The sequence below is a fragment of the Dendropsophus ebraccatus genome, chromosome 2 (assembly GCF_027789765.1).
Source record: "Dendropsophus ebraccatus isolate aDenEbr1 chromosome 2, aDenEbr1.pat, whole genome shotgun sequence".
Lineage (NCBI taxonomy): Eukaryota > Metazoa > Chordata > Amphibia > Anura > Hylidae > Dendropsophus > Dendropsophus ebraccatus.
The window spans coordinates 75,046,766-75,054,202 of NC_091455.1; the positions used below are offsets into that span (position 1 = coordinate 75,046,766).

At 44.5% G+C, this 7,437-nt stretch overlaps 1 long non-coding RNA gene across 1 annotated transcript; it reads right to left on the reverse strand.

Annotated features, from left to right (window-relative positions):
* Positions 1–13: 13 nt before the first annotated feature.
* LOC138783291 (uncharacterized) lies at positions 14–6,746 on the reverse strand. The gene is made up of 3 exons (XR_011361660.1): positions 6,684–6,746; positions 2,710–2,837; positions 14–348 (listed from the first exon to the last, which is right to left on the reverse strand). It is a non-coding gene; the product is annotated as an uncharacterized lncRNA (long non-coding RNA).
* Positions 6,747–7,437: the final 691 nt, after the last annotated feature.

Consider the following 7,437-nt stretch of genomic DNA (forward strand, 5'->3'; position numbering starts at 1 on the left):
AATGTCAGTCTGCATTGTATTGTTTATTATCATCGATGGGTGACAAGCACAAAAAAAATCATGTCTTTTTACTAAACCAGTCATAAGTTAGGACACATCTTTTCTCTCCGTCTTTTTTCTTCCTTTTTTAGTGTAGATTTTTATTGAAGGCATGAAAACTACGAATAAACATGTGGAGTCTTATATTGTGGGTCTATAAAGTATCCTCCTTTTGCTTTGATGATTTGCACACTGTATGGGTTTAATGAGGTAGTCACCTGAAATGTTTTTTTAGTTAACAGATATGCCCTGTCAAGAGTTGATTTTGTGCCATTTCTTGCCTTGATAATGTTCTTGAGACCTTCAGTTCTGTTGTACAGAGGTAGAATCAGTACACTGTTCCATATGTTCTTTTGCCTTATTCAACAACAGTTGTAAGAACCACTCAACTAGTCACCTATACAAATTTGGGTATACTAAAAAGAGATCACAGGGGCCTTGGCTGGATATTGTCTCTGAGCTCTAGCCCCACCTCCCCCCATGTTGGAACCATATCTGATCAGCTTGTATAGCCCAAATCTTCACCTATGTGATAAACACAGATAAATATATACCTTTATTGGGACACTTAGGGAGTGTGAGAAGTGTTTATGGCAAGCTGCTTTAGGAAAATGATGCAAAAGAAAAAGAAGTGAATTCAACAGGTGCTGCAACTTCACTAATTGTGCAGTAAAATGAGGTGTACCGAGGTGGCTTTGTCACACCTCTCTGACACTTTTGAACATCAATAAAAACACTTTTAGGTGATTGTAGCAGACAACTAAAAAATATATATGCACAGTCTCACTACTTACATAGCTAAGTAAGCAGTTTGAGATGCCTCTAATAGCTGACATTTTGCCTTTAAACAGAACCTGTCCCTATAAGGATGCTGTTCAATCTACTAGCATCATTATATCAAGGCAACGGTGATTTGGACCACCCACTGTACTAATCAGGGCTGTGGAGTCGGTAAGCCGCAGCTTTAACTCTGACTCCTGAATTCTATCAGGGACCGACTCCAGCTCCTTCATAAATTGCTAGTCAGACACCAGGTGAGTTATATACCAAACTATTGTAAAGTAGATCTGGCTCAGCAGCTTCTTTGTAATGTCCTACTTAATCCTGGGGCAGGTTCTGAGGAATAAGGCAAAGATAAAAAGCAGCTTCTGTGTGTGCAGTGGATGCAGCCAGTCTCCAGCCTCCATGTCCTGAACAACTCACAACTAGACTAGATGGAGCAGGTGGTCTTCTCCTGCTGACTGTATTCTATGTTTCTAACTAAATATTTACCATGCCAGATGCCTGTGATATATATGTCAGACATAGGCCCTGATTTATAAGCTCTCTGTCTGTGCCCGTGCTCCTGAATTATCGTGGCCCCACAGGAATTACACGCTTAGGGCCCGTTCACACGTAGCAAAACTAGCAGAATTCCCCGTCGCAGAATGCCGTTAGCCTCCCTCTCATAATGGGAGTCTATGGGAGGCGAGCACTGCTGTCCTCACAGCGTCTCTCCACGTTGAAGAATGAACAGTTTCGTTCATTCATTCTTCAGCGCGGGGAGAGGAGCATCGCGTTCCTCCCATAGACTTCCACTATTAGAAGGAGGCTAAGGGTGGTATTACACGGGCCGAGCAGGGCCCGATAATACCTGTAAACGAGCAGCGATCTGCTAGATCGTTGCTCGTTTACTGGACCTATTACACGGCCCGATATCGTTTGACAATAGCTGCAAGGACATCGTTACCGATGTCCTTGCAGCCCTTGCTAAACTGGCATACATTACCCATCCACGTTCCAGGGCTGCTCCTGCGTCAGCTTCTCCCGGGGGTCCCGCGCGCTCTCTAGCGTCACAGCAGCCTGTCAGCTGGTAGGCCGCTCAGCCAATCACAGGCCGGGACCGCCGCGGCCTGTGATTGGCTGAGCGGCCTATCAGCTGACAGGCCTCTGTGACGCTAGAGCGCGCGCGGGACGTAGGGAGAAGCGGACGGCAGGAGCAGCCCTGGAACGTGGATGGGTAATGTATATCGTTAGTCGCCGGCCACGCACCGCTATTACACGCAGCGGTGCGCGGTCGGCGCCCGACGAAAATAGGTTCTAACCTATATCAACGATCAGCTGATCGTTGCATTTATTACACGGAGCGATAATCGGCCGAATCGGGCCGATTATCGTTCCGTGTAATACCACCCTGCAGAATTCCACTAGTTTTGCTACGTGTGAACGTAGCCTAAAGGCCCTATTCCACCAACAGATCTGACGACAGATTATCTGCCAAAGATTTGAAGCCAAACCCAGGAACAGACTATAAATAGAGAACAGGTCATAAAGGAAATTCTGGATTTCTCCTCTTTTCAAATCCACTGCTGGGTTTGGCTTCAAATCTTTGGCAGATAATCTGTCGTCAGATCCAGGCTCGGACTGGCACACAGGGAAACAGGGGAATCCCCCGGTGGGCCCTACCCCTTGGTGGGCCTCCCTGTCTGACTCTTTCTAGCAGAACATAAAAACTATTTCTATGCTATAGAAGCACAGAGGAATATTTTTAAGGTACCATGTGTCTTCTTGACCTAACAGCATCTTACAGTGTCAGCAGTTTGGAACAGGAATTACAGCTGACAGAAGTCTCATAACAAATGACAGGCAGGGGGTGGAAGTGCAGGAAGATAATAAAGAAACTATACTCACCAGTCCCCGTGCCCCTGGATCGCTCTCTCTCCCACAGCTGCTGGAAGTCATTTTCGACCAGGTTCTGTGTATGTCACGGCCCCAGCTCAATGTCACATACTCAGTAAATGTTGCCATTGGCAGAATACCTATATTTACCCAATAGTTAAAACGTAACTTTTATTAGAAGTAACTTAAGATAAATCACCAGTGTGTAACATATATTTACAGTGCTCAAATTAAAATAGGTGTGCAGCTGCTATCTTCCTCAAGAGTATCGCTAATGCTAATAGAACTGAACTATTGTACTTGCAATGATGATATGATTCTGGGGTTGACTTCACCTCCAGTACTACACTTTATATTGTGATATATAGTGTGTTGTAAATCAGTTTGCATGTACTAATATCTACTAGGGTTGCAAGTTACTTTTAGTTGGTGTATTTATTGCTTGCGGTAACTCCGCTACAGCGATTGTTTGTAATACACCACGCAGCTCTTACATTGATTGTCCGACATTCCGTCCGGTATGTCTTAAAATGTGGGTGAACGGTCTTAACCTGTGTGTGGGGTCACTGCGGTATCTCCGCAGCTGTGAGACTTGTGTCACACTTGTATATACCGTTCGTGCGTACAGTGAGTATTCCCAGGTAGGCTAGTACCAGATAGGGGTACGATCGTAATGTGCGCTATGAGCACTGGTGTCGGACTGGTCCTGATCACTGTGATCAATCGCCCCTTGGTGATTAGCCCTGGTCTCTATCTGCGTACTGCCATGAGTTCAGTCTATCAGATATTCATATCAATAAAGTTTGTGAGCGTGCATCACCTAATCTAAAAATGCCATGCCATTCCTCCTGACTAGTTTCGTCAGATCCCTGACGTTATCAAAGTACATTGGCAATGGCGGGCGGCCGGACAGTAGGTCTTTTTAAACCTTCCTCTCACAGCGTCACCCGTGGTCAAATGACGGACAGCCAATAACCTGGTGTGAATAGGTTTTGTTACATGATTGATGCGATGGCCAGCGTTGTCATTGGTTGGTTGTGGATGTTGTTAAAATATGAAAGAGCTTAGCAGTTGGGTCGGGGAACCTAATGATTAAACTTAGGTAGAGAGTTCCCACAGTCCTAGGCTTTTTAAGAATAAATAAACAAAGTGGAGGGACTGTGGTGAAAATGCTATAATACGTCTTATAGCATGTATTTATTAATATGTACATTAAACACAAACATGAAAGACAGGTTTTATACTTAGATGATTATAGGTAAAGATATAGGGGGTACGGGGTAAAGGTACGAGATGGGTTACCCCTAGTTTAACCCTGCCTATTGCTGAAGTGGGACCCCCTGGTTTAGGCGTCCCCAAACAACAGGAGGGACTGACCCTGTGCTAGGGTTGTGTAGGTCTTTCCCGTCACAGATGTCAGTTGTCACTGTGTCTGGTAATACGGTAATATACAAAGTGTGTAGCATATGAAAGGCAGGTGTAGATGTTTTTTAGTCGAGGTTCTGATATCCCTTCTTCCGTTTATCCAACGCGTTTCCCTTGTTCTATGGCGACAAGTTCCTCAGGGAGTAGGAAGAGTGTTGGAGTATCAATGGGATATGCCTTGATACATGCTGGAGCAGTAGCCAGCACACGAGGACGCGCCTCCATCAGGCACCCTCGCACAGAGGGTAGATGTCTCAGCATCTCTGAGACCTCACAGCAGACTCAGTGCACGCTCCGCAGCTCATCACTCTGCAGGAGAAAAACTATCTGTATCAAACTAACTACATCTGTTTACTAACACCATCTGGGAACTGAGATTGCTGGTTACTTATCTACTACAGCTCGTATTAATACTATACAGTTGATCATACTGTAAAGGCAGAAAACAACTAACACACAAGACCAGACACAAATCTGGATAAAGTGACCACAACTTGTCCACCAGACGTATCTCTATACATACAACGGTGACCCCCTACAACAGACCTGGGAGCACCCACAATATTCATCTGTAAATTCAGTTTTTCCTGGATCAGACTGAGACATGTATCAAGGCATATCCCATTGATACTCCAACACTCTTCCTACTCCCTGAGGAACTTGTCGCCATAGAACAAGGGAAACGCGTTGGATAAACGGAAGAAGGGATATCAGAACCTCGACTAAAAAACATCTACACCTGCCTTTCATATGCTACACACTTTGTATATTACCAGACACAGTGACAACTGACATCTGTGACGGGAAAGACCTACACAACCCTAGCACAGGGTCAGTCCCTCCTGTTGTTTGGGGACGCCTAAACCAGGGGGTCCCACTTCAGCAATAGGCAGGGTTAAACTAGGGGTAACCCATCTCGTACCTTTACCCCGTACCCCCTATATCTTTACCTATAATCATCTAAGTATAAAACCTGTCTTTCATGTTTGTGTTTAATGTACATATTAATAAATACATGCTATAAGACGTATTATAGCATTTTCACCATAGTCCCTCCACTTTAAAATATGAAAGTGGCGGGTATCTTTCTTTTGGTACCGCCTATAGTCCGTTAGTGTCAATGCGCATGTGTTACGACATAGTTTTTTCGGGAGTTGTTGGTTCTGCGCATGATTCTCCACTTAGGTTCTGCGGTGGCGCTCGGAGTTAGCGTGCCGGTGCCGGGACACATTGAACATGTATTAGAACTTAGTTTCTATTGGGATCGTCGGTACTGCGCATGATTGTACCCTTAGATTCTGTGATAGAAGTTGGATTTAGTGCGCCGGTGCCAGGACTTAGTCTCCAGGCTTATCAGTAGTAGTGCGCATAACCCCAATGTCACATACTCGGCTGATGGATCGCCTGCTCAGCCATTCAGTGACTGCAGCGGTGTCCATCCTCAGTCAGTGATTGGCTGAGCCGGCGATCCATCAGCCGATTATGCAGCTGGAGGAGGTCGGTGGATATTGAATATCATTAAGGAAGAGCTTCGGGGGCACAGAGATGGGTAAGTATACTTTCTTTATTATGTTCCTGCATGTTCCTGAGGTTTGTTAGTTTCATAGGAATTCTCCTTTCAAGAAACCTAAGTGGCACGTTATGCTGTTTGCATAGAGTGACTGACAAGTCATAGTCATTGCATAGTGTGACCAATGTACCCCAGTCTGACACTAAAATCCACAGGATAGGGAATGTCAAGCTAAAAAAAATTCAAATCAACTGGTGTTAGGAAGTTATATAGATTTATAATTTACTTCTACTAAAAATCCTCTAGTCTTCCAGTACTTATCAGCTGCTTTATGTCCTGCAGAAAGTGGTGTATTCTTTCCAGTCTGACACAGTGCTCTCTGCTGCCACCTCTGTCCATGTCAGGAACTTATTCTGGACAGTTCCTGACATGGACAGAGGTGGCAGCAGAGATCACTGTGTCAGACTGAAGAGAATACACCACTTCCTGCAGGACATACAGCAGCTAATAAGTACTGGAAGATTGGAGATTTTTTGATAGAAGTAAATTACAAAGTTCTGGCTCTAGTTTATTTGAAAGAATTTTTTTCTGGACTATTTTACTTTTAAGCAACTAGACAACCCCTTTTGTACTGTGAATGCAGTTTGTCCATTGATTAACTAATAGGGTGATCCCCGATTTCCTATCACAGCCTGGATAATGTAGTCTTACCTGCCCCCCATACTGTCTTTACTCCAGGTTGGGATCCCCTCCTTCTCTATTCATTTCAGCAGCTTTATCTATAATATTCTTCGGCTGCCCCTCTCCACATACAATTACATCAGATTGTCAGCCGTCTCCTTCATGTTAACAAACCATATACCGTATACCGTATACCAGTGGATTCTAAACTGAGTGACCGGAAATGCTGGGAGTTGTAGTGTATAGAAATGGGAGATATGGAAGAAGGGCTGATTGCAAAGCATTATGGGGAAACTTGATGTCGTGTTTTCAGTCATCATCATCATCATCATCATTATAAGCTTTACAGCAATAGAACAGCTTTACCAACCTGCCAGAGACAAAACGCGGTCTGATTCGCCCATAGCAACCAATCACAGCTCACCTTTCAACTTAACAAGCTCTTATAAAATTAAAACTGAGATTTGATTGGTTGCTATGGGCTGCTATAGACTAAGTTGCGCATGGCAACCAATCACGGTTCAGCTTTTATTTTACCAGAGTAATATGAGAAATGAAAGCTGAGCTGTGATTGGTTGCTATGGGCCACATCAAACCATATTATTTAGTGTCCTTAGTGCGGCCTAACCATAGGCTGTTTGCTTGGTCACAAGTGTGTTTAGTGACCTCTGCAGTAAAGGGCATCACCAGTCATTAATGGGTTAATGCTTCAGATGTGTTTACCTGCAGTAACCATGGCAACCATGCACTGTGATGACAAGCGCTTATGTCATAAGGTAGATTCCATAAAGCAATGCACCGCGCCCTGGTCAGTGCCATCTTGGATGTGCCAGAGGACCTTGAGCTGACTACTTTACTGCCCCCTACCCTTGATGAAATTTGGAGGTTCTAGCAGGGGAAAAGGGGTGGTCTGCTTTAGACTACCCCTTCATCAAGTCTCCACCTTCTTGAAAAGTGGACCTGGATCTGTGAGGAAGAAGAGATACATCTGGCTAACCATCAATAAGGTGACAGATATTGCAGCCAGATCTCTCTCAGATCCACTATATTATATTTATAGTATGGTATTATCCTCTAAGCCCAGGGGAGGGGCAACTCTCCAGCCATGGCTCCCTCGAGGTTTC